Raw genomic sequence first — 14,588 nt, 5'->3', positions numbered from 1 at the left:
CCAGAAAATGGAGATATGCAGTGCGTAAGTGAGTCGTGCACTTCGATGGCACCTAGTTGTAGGATCGAAAGTATGTCTAGAGGGGGGGTGATTAGACTACTTGGCCAAATAAAAACTTAACCTTTTCCCAATTTTAGTTCTTGGCAGATTTTAGCTATTGTAGGACAAGTCAAGCAATCATCACACAATTCAAGCAAGCATGCAAAGAGTATATTGGCAGCGGAAAGTAAAGCATGCAACTTGCAAGAATGTAAAGGGAAGGGTTTGGAGAATTCAAACGCAATTGGAGACACGGATGTTTTTCCCGTGGTTCGGATAGGTGGTGCTATCCTACATCCACGTTGATGGAGACTTCAACCCACGAAGGGTAACGGTTGCGCGAGTCCACGGAGGGCTCCACCCACAAAGGGTAACGGTTGCGTGAGTCCACGGAGGGCTCCACCCACGAAGGGTAACGGTTGCGCGAGTCCACGGAGGGCTCCACCCACGAAGGGTCCATGAAGAAGCAACCACCCACAATGGGTCCACGAAGAAGCAACCACCCACAAAGGGTCCACGAAGTAGCAACCTTGTCTATCCCACCATGGCCATGGCCCACGAAGGACTTGCCTCACTAGCGGTAGATCTTCACGAAGTAGGCAATCTCCTTGCCCTTACAAACTCCTTGGTTCAACTCCACAATCTTGTCGGAGGCTCCCAAGTGACACCTAGCCAATCTAGGAGACACCACTCTCCAAGAAGTAACAAATGGTGTGTAGGTAATGAACTCCTTGCTCTTGTGCTTCAAATGATAGTCTCCCCAACACTCAACTCTCTCTCATAGGATTTGGATCTGGTGGAAGGAAGATTTGAGTGGAAAGCAACTTGGGGAAGGCTAGAGATCAAGATTCATATGGTAGGAATGGAATATCTTGGTCTCAACACATGAGTAGGTGGTTCTCTCTCAGAACATATGAGTTGGAATTGTGTATGTGTTCTGATGGCTCTCTCCATGAATGAAGAGGAGGTGGAGGGGTATATATAGCCTCCACACAAAATCCAACTGTTACACACAGTTTTCCAATCTCGGTGGGACCGAATCAACAAACTCGGTCGGACCGAAAAGGTAAACCTAGTGACCGTTAGAGATTTTCAGTGGGACTGACACGCAACTCGGTAGGACCGATATGGTTAGGGTTTGGGCATAACCTAATCTCGGTGAGACTGATTACACAAACTCGGTGAGACCGATTTTGGTAATTAGCTAACCAGAGAGTTGGTCAGGCAAACTCGGTGGGACCGATTTGCTCTTTCGGTGAGACCGAAAAGTTACAAAAAGGAAACATTGAATTTACATTGCAATCTCGGTGGGACCGATTCGCTCTTTCGGTGAGACCGAAAAGTTACGAAAGGGAAACAAAGAGTTTGCATTCCCATCTCGGTGAGACCGAGATCCCTATCGGTAGAACCGAATTGCTAGGGTTTGGCGGTGGCTTATGACAAGTGAAACTCGGTGGCGCCGGATAGAAAGAATCGGTAGGACCAAGTTTGGCTTAGGGTTTAGGTCATATGTGGATATGGGAAAGTAGTTGAGGGTTTTGGAGCATATCACTAAGCACATGAAGCAAGAGGCTCATTAAGCAACACCTCATCCCTCCTTGATAGTATTGGCTTTTCCTAAAGACTCAATGTGATCTTGGATCACTAAAATATAAAATGAAGAGTCTTGAGCTTTTGAGCTTGAGCCAATCCTTTGTCCTTAGCATTTTGAGGGTTCCACTTTCACATCCATGCCATGCCAATCGTTTAGCTTTCCTGAAATAGTCATCTTGGAATAGCATTAGCTCAATGAGCTATATGTTGTTATGAATTACCAAAACCACCTAGGGATAGTTGCACTTTCACTAGTACTACGCAATATTTTTTCTCCTCGATGGCACGTGAATAGTGCACGTACTCAATGACAGAGCACGGGATGGTAGCCATGGTCATGGTCGGCCCTTTTTGAAGAGAGTACTAATAAATAACTTTGATGTGTCGCGTCAACTCGCACAACGACGATAAGCTTGCTTACTACGCCTTCTCCCTCACCAATGCACACGCTGGCTCGCAACACGAGGAGAAACTTTTGCTTACAAACGGTGGACGTGCATCAGTTCATTTGGTGTCAGATTGCCAGAAGTACTATTGTAGTACCATCATTATTGTTCGACTTCTGGAAGAGGAGAAGAGCCAAGCTCAAGGTCACCTACTAACCTAGTACAGTATTACTATAGCCAAAGCTGGTCCACCTTTTTAGAGCATGATTAATTAATATAGGTGGCTCTTGCAGCGGCACATCATTTAGAGCAAGTACTCTCTTCGTAGGAACAAAGGAAGTGAAACAAAAGTTGGAGTGGATGCTAGATTGCCAATTAAAACATGATTACATCTTTCCCTAATAATAAAGCACGGATTGACTTTGTTGGGTTCACCGTCACAATGCGCTTTCTTCCCATGTCATAATACGCTTCTTCCTGTCCGTTTTTTCTTGATTTCATATTTTTCTTAATATCTGAGGTGGTACTATCTATATTTCTTCAACGGTGTGTTTATCTATAGGCGTCCATACATGCACTATATATGTTCCGTGTGCACTCTTGCTTGGGCCTTGCCTTGCGATTGTTTCGTGGCTGATGCGTTGCCACTTGGGCCTCAGCCCGTCTGCGTTGCCAGAGGCGCGGGAAGCAGGGAAGCGAGGAGATCGATGGGGGCTAGCAAGCCTGTGTGGCGACGCACGAATGAAAGCATCGAGAGAGAGAGAGAGGAAAGGAATTTTGGGATCGGTCTGCTCTAGGTTTTTTTGAGCCACTTCTACGGTAGGGTAATAAGAGAAACAGGAGATGGGCCTTTGCTAGGCTGGCTAGGCAAGTGGGCCTCTCTCTCTTTGCTGTTTTTATTTCTTTCTAATTTAGAATAAACAGAGAACTAAAAGAAGTGAGGAAAACTCCCCTCGAGTTTTAAAGTGAGGATATTTGCCCCGGATCAATTTAAATGTGGTTAATCCAGGAACATATAGGATTTGGTCATGATGGAGGAATTTAAATTTAATTGAAAAAAATATACACGAATCACTATGCCTCGGAGCTAGCCGAACGCGGTTCACTCGATAGAAGATGGGCACGTTTGGTAAAATGATGAATATACACAAAGAAATACTCCCTTCATCCCAAAAATCTTGTCTTAGATTTGTCTAGATACGGATGTATGTAACACTAAAATGTACCTAGATACATCCGCAGGGGCGGAGCCCATTGGGCCGGCCCGTATGCACAGGAATACGGCTGGAAAATTTTGCTAATAGTACTTGTCAATTAGAAAGGCCCGGTGCATCAGGGTGGCCCAAGTGCCGTGCATCAGGGTCAGCCCTATTCAGCCACGGCTCCGCATTGGCCCAACCCAGCAGGACGCCTGCGCACGACAGTTTTGCTTGCCTAATCAGGGTGGCCCATGTCAGTTCGCTTGATCGATCCTCACGTACGCACGCACGACAGCACGACACGCCTGTATTCACATACGCACCCACGACGGTTCGCTTGGCGTTGCGCGTATGATGCCAGACTACCATACGCGTCGCCGTCGCCTACACAGGCCGCAGCGGCAGCGCGCCGGCCGCCGGACGCCGCAGGCCACGCAGCCTGGCCCTCACACGGTAACGATGCACCGCACGCGAGCGACACTGCACGCCGGTGAGTAGATCCGGCGCTCGGTAATTTCTCAACCTTTCCAATCTTGAACCTTCACCTTCGTCTCCATGCGTCTATATAGGCCACACAATTGTGGTAGCTCCGCTGACCGTTTGTCTTGCTTGTCCTAATCTTGATTACAAACTGCAACAATCACGTATAAACTTGTTGCGAATATAACAAATCACTATGTTTTGGCAAAGCATGGGGCATTTTCTAGGGTTTTAATTAGGGTATAGTTTATTTGTCTATGCAAGTCTTCATGTCTAATTTGTAATTTGTACCTGTCAAATACAGATACTACGGCAAGTTTCTTCTCAAAAGAAAAGTTTGAGTGATGATATTATTTGTTATGTGGAGGAAGAAGAAATGAAAGAGGTCACCAATGCTCAAAGTGGTTGAGTAGTTCATGGATCGGATAGAAGTATTAAAGGTAATTTTCAGTTCTTTAGTCATACTACTTTCATTTGGGCATTTTATTAGTAAGTTTAATTTTATTTGTATCTTGTAGGTTATTAAACCTTGTTGTTCGGCAATGTATTCTGGAACTTGGAAATGCAAAGCAGCCTTTTCAAGTAATTGTGTCCCTTGTTTTATTATTATCGTAAGCATTTCTATGTCTATATTTTGTTTTTACAAAACACCTTCAATTATATCCAATAATGTGTGCTAAAAGCTATGAAACACACCTTTATTCAATACTTCATTGTTTGAAAATTTTATGCCTTATTAAAGTGGTGCATCGGGTAACATTTGCTCCAGCTCCGCCCCTGTACATCCGTATTTATAGACAAATCTAAGACAAGAATTTTGGAACGGAGGGAGTAGTAGATGGGCAAGTCGTGTACACAAGGAAAAACTCACGAATTTATTTCCATCATAGAAAAAAATACTCCGATGGTTCCCGCAAGCACATCGGTTGATTTCAATTAGAAGAACACACTGTGTATGTTGCTGCCAAAAAAATAAAGAGGAATAACCCTGTATGGACTCGATGGTGAGTGATGCGATGAGGAAGCACGCCATGCTTCTCAGGTTATTCCTCCAACGACACCTGATAAACGCTAGCTTCAAGACGATAGGAATAGGAATACTCTAGGACCAATCTGCCGAGAAGCATGGTCGGCGGTGAGTGGGAGCCAAGACCACCATGCCATGCACACATACCACCATCTGCATCAGCAGTTGTCACCAGCTACAAGCGTTTGTAAGAACATGAACATATGTCGATGGGGATGGGAGCCGAACCGAACACCCACATAAAATTGTATAAAACACACGGGCACTCACAAAATTGTTGCTTGGAGCAACGATTTGAGTGTATTTTCTCTTTTCTAAATTTAAAATTAGGTGCAAACAATCAAAACATCTTTAAAGAATGGGTTCAAACAATCAAAACATGTATGCTCTACATGAAAAAAATAACTGCACATTTGAGTTTTTGTTTTCTTTTTGCCAGAAACATAGTCATATTTCGGGTACAAAGACCAAGGAAGACCATGTAAAAAATACAACTACAAGTTAGAAAATCCACACAAGAAGTAGATACTCTATAGCAATCTCTATAGTGAAAAACAATGCATGCCTATGTAACTATTGTTGGCACTATTAAACTTGATTTGGGAAATTAAGCTTTAGTAATATTTCATATTCATGGTTTATGCTATTACTGCTTCTCTGTCGTGTTAAAATGGTGGGCGTGTATCTGTGTGGGCTCTTAAACCATTCTTTTACTAAGATTGAGTTTTTTTTCTCCCGTTGCAACGCATGAGCATATTTGCTAGTAGGAAAAATCCTATAGCATTCTATCCTATGAATCAAATGACCAATGTAGGAAAATTATGAGGGGGTCTCTCCAATAGTGTTCCTCGGCTCGCACCTAGCATCACGGTGGTCGAACTTAGAGTCATTCATCTGGTACACGTGGCATCTCGGATCTGGACATGAGGTGATGCGACCTCTCACTTCGTCTGCCATTTGAAGTGGCGCGCCGGTGGAGGGCTAGCATACTCCAATATTAGGTTGGCTCTATGTGATGTGGCAACTTCATATACTAACCGGATGCTGGCTATACTACTACGGTACTCACACTCCAAGAAGTGACTTGAAAACCATTCATAAATTGAGTCTATGACATGCATTTGCAAATGTACCATTCATTACATACAACAAGTCATCAACACACAATGACAACGAGGATACATGTTGGATTATAGATTATTTCCAACAAAACATTCTAGTAAATACTGAAGTTTTCATCACACAACAAATAAAAAGCAGTGAAATGAACTTCAACTCAACCAATCCTCGATCTTGGAAACACTTGCTTTGAACCATAGGTGCTCTGGGAAGGGCCAGCTATTGTCAAAATCGAGAGCAACGCAGGACTGATCATCCAGGCTGAAGCGGCATATATCAGGACCAGGGTAGGGAACCACCACAATGTCCGAGGTATATACATAGTTGCTTCTCATAAATGGTAGTAACGTTGTGTCAACAGCAGCTGGATCGCCTTTCACCATCATTGGATAGTTTGGTCCAAGGAAGAGCGAGTTTTCTCCAAGACTATCAATACTGTACCGGGGAGAAGGTGTTGGCGCTAGCACACTAGTATCCATTCCGAATACCCTGCAACGGGTGTTGGAATAGGTCCGGAGAGGGCGACCATGGGAGACAGCATGTGCTCCCTCAGTAGTAACAATCTCATTGCACTGTATACAGACAAGAAGAGGTGATCCATCGGAATTAGTTGCCAGGCGCCACTGAGTATATAAGTTCTACTCGTCCTCATGCTCGTGATCATCACCATCGTTATCTCCCCCTTGGTTATAAAAATTTTCAAGTATAGGTGGTGGAATGTTCACAGGACCTTTGAAACACAAGAAGGTTAATTGGTAAAGGGAAACTTGCTAACCCGCGTGCATGTGGATGAAACAATTATAATTATGGTGGAAGACAAACGTACCAAAACTACGAGAATCCCATGCAAAAACAGTGCCATGAGTGGTGGTAGCAAACACAAGATCCTCGTATTCAATTGCATCACAATACTCATCCATGTATAGAAACTGATTTTTGAGCAATATCCATGGACGAACCGTGGAATCAGTAACGACAGCAACAAGCTTGTCAAAGATAGCAACAACTTCATAGTTATCATAATTCCAAGAGCAGTTGGTAACTCGACAAATTACTATCTTCCATAGACAACAACCACCATGATCGTATTTGAACGTACGTAGATCATCTATGTGCTCAACCTCAGGGCACTCTGAGATTTTTGGAAGTGGAATCCGCTGACGAGTGTACACATTCACAAGTTCCCACTCGCAATTGTACCCAATATAAACAACCCAATCTCCATTTGCGCCAGCCCAGGCCTTACCCTTAAGAGATGGCATCTTGACATCACATGTATCATTGTCAAGCGACATCAACTTGCACAACGCGAGGCCTCCGTCGTCCACGCCCATGCGAACAGGATTATAGCGAAGAAGATAAGGGAGGTGAAATCGCTCCTGGACCCTTGGGTTCCTTGTAATGATGTTATTAGTTGAGTCGAGAATGGTCTTGAACGAACATGCCATGCTAGCCGAGGTGATGACGTCACACCGATCAATGAGTTCCTCCACCATGTCATCTTTCAGATCGGGGCAAGAATAACGGGATCATTTCTGGCTTGTTCCCTCCATGGAGAAGACGATCGAACAATGGAAGAAGGAAGGGTGAAGGCAAATGGAGGAGGGAGGAAGAGCGTGCGACAACAGTTCCAAATTGAGAGGGGAAGGAGAAGAGGCGGTGGATGCTACCTCTTGAGCACTACATCGGTTTTCCCTTGAAGAGGAAAGGGTGATGCAGCAAAGTAGCATAAGTATTTCCCTCAGTTTTTGAGAACCAAGGTATCAATCCAGTAGGAGACTATGCTACCTCTTGAGCACTGCGTTGGATTTCCCCGAAGAGGAGAGGATGATGCAACAAAGTAGCGTAAGTATTTCCCTCAGTTTTTGAGAACCAAGGTATCAATCCAGTAGGAGGCTACGCGCGAGTCCCTCGTACCTACACAAAAACAATAGCTCAACGCAACCAACGCGCTTAGGGGTTTTCAATCCCTTCACGGTCACTTACGAAAGTGAGATCTGATAGAGATGATAAATAATATTTTTGGTATAAAGATGCAAAGTAAAAAGTAAAAGCAAAGCAATAATAAAGTGATGGAGATTGATATGATGAGAAAGAGACCCGGGGGCCATATGTTTCACTAGTGGCTTCTCTCAAGAGCATAAGTATTCTATGGCGGGTGAACAAATTACTGTTGAGCAATTGACAGAATTGAGCATAGTCATGAGAATATCTATGTATGATCATGTATATAGGCATCACGTCCGAGACAAGTAGACCGACTCCTGCTTGCATCTACTACTATTACTCCACTCATCGACCGCTATCCAGCATGCATCTAGAGTATTAAGTTAAAAACAGAGTAATGCCTTAAGCAAGATGACATGATGTAGAGGGATAGTTTCATGCAATATGATAAAAAACCCATCTTGTTATCCTCGATGGCAACAATACAATACGTGCCTTGCTGCCCCTTCTGTCACTGGGAAAGGACACCGCAAGATCGAACCCAAAGCTAAGCACTTCTCCCATGGCAAGAACAACCAATTCTAGTAGGCCAAACCAAACTGATAATTCAAAGAGACTTGCAAAGATAACCAATCATACATAAAAGAATTCAGAGAAGATTCAAATATTATTCATAGATAGACTGGATCATAAACCCACAATTCATCGGTCTCAACAAACACAACACAAAAAGAAGATTACATCGAATAGATCTCCACAAGAGACGGGGAGAACATTGTATTGAGATCCAAAAAGAGAGAAGAAGCCATCTAGCTACTAACTATGGACCCGTAGGTCTGAAGTAAATTACTCACACTTCATCGAAGGGGCTTGGATGATGATGTAGAAGCCCTCCGTGATCGACGCCCCCTCCGGCGAAGCTCCGGAATAGGCCCCAAGATGGGATCTCGTGGATACAGAAAGTTGCGGCGGTGGAATTAGGTTTTTGGCTCCGTCCCCGGTCGTTTGGGAGTACGTAGGTATATATAGGACGAAGGAGTACGTCGGTGGAGCTTCGGGGGGCCCACGAGGCAGGGGGCGCACCCTCCACCCTCGTGACCGCCTCGTGGCTTTCTTGACGGAGGGTCCAAGTTTCCTGGATCTTATCTGATGAGAAAATCATGTTTCCGAAGGTTTCATTCCATTTGGACTCTATTTGATATTATGTTTCTCCGAAACACTGAAATAGGCAAAAAACATCAATTCTGGGTTGGGCCTCCGGTTAATAGGTTAGTCCCAAAAATAATATAAAAGTGGAAAGTAAAGCCCAATATTGTCCAAAACAGTAGATAATATAGCATGGAGCAATCAAAAATTATAGATACGTTGGAGACGTATCAAGCATCCCCAAGCTTAATTCCTGCTCGTCTCGAGTAGGTAAATGATAAAAAGAGAATTTTTGATGCGGAGTGCTACTTGGCATAATTTTAATGTAATTCTTCTTAATTGTGGTATGAATATTCAGATCTGAAAGATTCAACACAAAAGTTCATATTGACATAAAAATGATAATACTTCAAGCATACTAACTAAGCAATTATGTCTTCTCAAAATAACATGGCCAAAGAAAGTTCATCCCTACAAAATCATATAGTTTAGTCATGTTTCATTTCCGTCACACAAGAATGCTCTCATCATGCACAACCCCGATGACAAGCCAAGCAATTATTTCATACTTTAGTAATCTCAAACCTATAAACTTTCACGCAATATATGAGTGCGAGCCATGGACATAGCACTATGGGTGGAATAGAATATAATGAGGGGGTTATGTGGAGAAGACAAAAAAGAAGGAAGTCTCACATCAACGAGGCTAATCAATGGGCTATGAAGATGCCCACCGATTGATGTTAATGCAAGGAGTAGGGATTGACATGCAACGGATGCACTAGAGCTATAAATGTATGAAAGCTCAACAAAAGAAACTAGTGGGTGTGCATCCAACTTGCTTGCTCACGAAGACCTAGGACACTTGAGGAGGCCCATTGTTGGAATATACAAGCCAAGTTTTATAATGAAAAATTCCCACTAGTATATGAAAGTGATAACATGAGAGACTCTCTATTATGAAGATCATGGTGTGTGACGCCCCAAGACCGGAGCTTCAGATGCCTTCCAGGGTTTCCGTGTTTTGTTGTGTGATTTGTTTCTGCTTGTTGCATTCATCTTTGCATCATGTGCATTGCATCATGTCATCCTGCCATCATGTCATTTCCTTTCTTAACTCAACTAAATAAATGGCATGGATCTTTGATCCATTTAAATCGAGCGAATTCACATGATGATTCTCTTTATATCATATCCTCCCGATATTAGGGAGCTATGTTAAATATTCCATTTTTGGAATCACCCATAAACACACTTGCAAATAATCACATGCCTTTTCTCGCTTCAAGTTTGGTCCCCAAACTTTGCTTATATTCTTTCATCATTTCCCGGAGCTGCACCAAATATCCGAACATTTTTGGACCTTGCTAACTCTCACTTCCTATTCGAACCATTTGAATTTAAATCAAATGAGTTTGAATTAAAAATTTCAAAAATGCTCACTCCATTTTTCTTGGAACATGCGCATTTTTGTCAGTCCGGTAAAATTATCTGCGTGTCCAACTTCTTCCCCTAACCCCTCTTTCTTTTCTTTCTTAATCTCTGTTTTTTTCTTTTCTTTTAGTAGTGAGAGAGAGCCTAACCGGCCTGTGGGGCCTAACCCACCTCGCAGCCATGCTCTCCTCAGCCCACCAAGGCCCATCCAGCGCCGGCCCACTCCCTAACCTAACCTAACCCTAGGCCCGAGCGAAACCCCATCCCGATCGCTCCCTCTCTCCCTCGTCTCCACCTCACGCCGCCAGGAGAGGCCCGATCCCATCTCCATTCGCTTGATACCCTCCTCACCTCTCGATCCCGCACGCCTCCCTCTCTCCCTCTACAGCGCACCTCCCATGGCGCCGTCACCCCGCGCCAAGTCTTTGCGCGCACCGGAGCCCTATGCAGTTGAGTTGCTGCTTGCCCGCAAGCCTCCTCCGAGCGTCTCCTTCCTCGTGCCCGTCCAGCAGGCCACCCGCGAGACCACCCGCGCCCGACCTCCTCCTTCCTACCCTTGGTGCCACGCCACCAGACCTCCCCGTCGCCCTCGTCGTCGACCAGCGCGCCCCTGCCTTCCTACCTCCTCCTTCGGTCCAGGGAGCCAGGCCGGAGCCCGTTAGCCTCCTCGCCGCCGTTCACCTTTGCCTCGAGCTGCCAGAGAGCGCCGCCGCGCCTCCTGCCATGGCCTCCTTCTTCTCTTCCTCGCGCGCCCGTGACCAGGGCCCTCGTCATCAAGTTCGCCTGCGTGCTCTCTCCTGCTCCTTCGACCTTGCCTTGCTCTGCGACCAGCGCCATCGCCCACTGCTTCCTGCGCTGAGGAGCCCCGCCAGCCAAGTCCCTATGCTCGCGCCTCCTGCCCGAGCCGTCCTCTTCAGCCAAGTCCACGGCCGCCGCTTCACCTAGGACGCCGGGCGCCACCACCAGCAGTTCTGGCCGGCCCCGCCGCCAAGTCCCGTCACCGGAGCTCGCCTTCGTCCCGACTCCGGCGGGTTCAGGCCCTTTGTCGTGCCCTGCTTCCCACAGCTGACCGTGACCAGCCGTAGGCCTCCGTGCTTTCATCTTGCCACTGTCGGCCACTCTGGCCCTTGTACATCAGGTTTGACCCGAGGAGACGGACACCTCCGGCAAGTCTGAACACCCCAATGCACCCGTGGGCGTCAAGTACCTCTGCCGAAGAATCCCACCGAAAACTCGTGAACAACTACTACATGAACGAGCACCAGGACGACCCTCGAAGAGTTCGGATTCGTCAAGTTTATCTATGTGTGTGTCCGACTACGTATCCGGGATTCGTCTAGTACCTCTATGGGAGAGCCGAACGTCTACGAACGGTGCACGACGCCCGAAGCCCTCGGATCCATCAAGTTTGACTACCTTCGTGTGTACCACTACCGTCGCCCCGAAGACGTTGGAGTCATCAAGTACCTCTCCGAACGAACGTGAACGACTACCGTTGCCAGAATGGGACCGGAAAGTCCGAAGAACCCAAGTACCACGACACTGATGACATGAACATCTACGGAAACTCAGGCAACGATAAACATGTACCACTACCGTCCCCGAGATCGCGAGAACCTCTACCGTCGACCCTAGAGCATGCGAGAACCACTACTTCCCCTACCGCCGTCGTGAGAACTGTCCCGTTTGCACGCTTCGAAGGTATAACCCCGAGACGACCGCCCGTGAATGAATGCATGTGTGATGTATGAGATGCTCGTGCTTGCTCCGTGCTCGAATTGTCGGTGCACGTTGCCCCTCTTTTGCCTTGTCACCATCGTCGACACATGGGACACCCGGTATCCGAGAGTGCCCCACCATCTTTTGCACGCATCCGCACACTTCTCCTTTGCATCGGTATCTCAATCGAGTTATCGGAACCGGAACGCTGCCGTGGCACCATTTTCTTTATCGTTGCCATGGCACCCCTTTCCTTTCCACCATGGTGACAAATGCTTCATAATGCTCTTGTTAACTTTTAATAAAAATTGCATAAACTTGTTCATGTCATCTGCATCATGATAATAACAATTAAAATGCTTAAAATTGTTGTTGCATTAAATTGCTAATGCATATGGGGATTTATCGGAATTGTTGTTGTTGTATCCGGCCCCATTTAAATTGTTTAAATGGTATAGTTTTGTTATGCTTCACCTCTTGCCATGTTAACCAACATTTAATATTGTTGAGTACCTAACCAAGAGTGAACTAAATAATTGATGTGGTGTTCCGTCAATATGCAACGGAGTTGCATATTGAGCTCCACTTAATTTGTAGGATTGCTTATGCACTTTGCTATGCCATGCTTCATTAAACCGGACATGCATCATACTTGATTGTGCATCATGCCATGTTTATGTGGTGGTTGTTTACTATGTTGTTTGCTTCTTTCCGGTGTTGCTTTTTCGGGTTAGTTCTGATAACGTCACATTTGTGAGGATCCTTTCGACTACGACCGTTTGTCTTCTTCATGGACTCGTTCTTCTTCCTTGCGGGATCTCAGGCAAGATGACCATACCCTCGAAATCACTTCTATCTTTGCTTGCTAGTTGCTCGCTCTATTGCTATGCCTATGCTGCGATACCTACCACTTGCTATATCATGCCTCCCATATTTTCATGAGCCTCTAACCCACCTTGTCCTAGCAAACCGTTGTTTGGCTATGTTACCGCTTTGCTCAGCCCCTCTTATAGCGTTGTTAGCTGCAGGTGAAGATTGAAGTTTGTTCCATGTTGGAACATGTTTATTTGTTGGGATATAACAATATCTCTTATTTTAATTAATGTATCTATATACTTGGTAAAGGGTGAAAGGCTCGGCCTTATGCCTGGTGTTTTTTTCCACCCTTGCCGCCCTAGTTTCCATCATACCAGTGTTATGTTCCTTGATTTTGCGTTCCTTACACAGTTGGGTTATAATGGGAACCCGTTGACAGTTCGCCTTGAATAAAACTCCTCCAGCAAGGCCCAACCTTGGTTTTACCATTCGCCACTTAGCCTCTTTTTCCCTTGGGTTCTACAGACTCAAGGGTCATCTTTATTTTAACCCCCCTGGGCCAGTGCTTCTCTAAGTGTTGGTCCAACCTGAGCGATGTCCGGGGCTACCAGGGGCAACTCTGGGCTGGCCTACCCGACGTCTGGCTCATTCGGTGTGCCCTGAGAACGAGATATGTGCAGCTCCTATCGGGATTTGTCGGCACATCTGGGTGGTCTTGCTGGTCTTGTTTTACCATTGCCGAAATGTCTTGTAATCGGGATTCTGAATCTGATCGGGTTGTCTTGGGAGAAGGAATATCCTTCGTTGACCGTGAGAGCTTGTGATGGGCTAAGTTGGGACACCCCTGCAGGGTTTTGATCTTTCGAAAGCTGTGCCCGCGGTTATGGGCAGATGGGAATTTGTTAATGTCCGGTTGTAGAGAACCTGAAACCTAACTTAATTAAAATGCATCAACCGCGTGTGTAGCCGTGATGGTCTCTTCTCGGCGGGGTCCGGGAAGTGAACACGGTGTTGGAGTTATGCTTGAACGTAAGTAGTCTAGGATCACTTCTTGATCATAGATTCTCGACTGTGCTTTGCCTTCTCTCCTCGCTCTCTTTTGCGTAAGTTAGCCACCATATATGCTAGTGCTTGTTGCAGCTCAACCTCATACCTTTTCCCTACCCATAAGCTTGAATAGTCTTGATCGCGAGGGTGTGAGATTGTTGAGTCCCCGTGACTCACAGATACTTCATAAACCAGCTTGCAGGTGCCGATGATATCGTGCAGGTGACGCTACCGAGCTCAAGGAGGAGCTCGATGAAGATCTCGTTCATTGTGTGGTTCCGTTTCCAGTTGATCAGTAGTGGAGCCCAGTTGGGGCGATCGGGGTCTGTAGCATTAGGGGTAGTCTTCTTTTATTTTTGTTCTGTAGTCGGACATTGATTGTATCTGGATGATGTAATGCTTTATTCATGTATTGTGTGAAGTGGCGATTGTAAGCCAACCCTGTATCTCTTTCTTTTTCAGTACGTGGGATGTGTAAAGATTACCCCTCTTGCGACATTGCCTTTAATGCGGTTATGCCTCTAAGTCATGCTCCGACACGTGGGAGATATAGCCGCATCGAGGGTGTTACATGGTCCTACTTTGAAGCACAAGTGTGGTAAAAGGATAGTAACATTGTCCCTTCTCTCTTTTTCT

Source organism: Triticum aestivum, chromosome 1A (genome assembly GCF_018294505.1).
Source record: "Triticum aestivum cultivar Chinese Spring chromosome 1A, IWGSC CS RefSeq v2.1, whole genome shotgun sequence".
NCBI lineage: Eukaryota > Viridiplantae > Streptophyta > Magnoliopsida > Poales > Poaceae > Triticum > Triticum aestivum.
Note: the sequence above shows the minus strand (reverse complement) of the source record.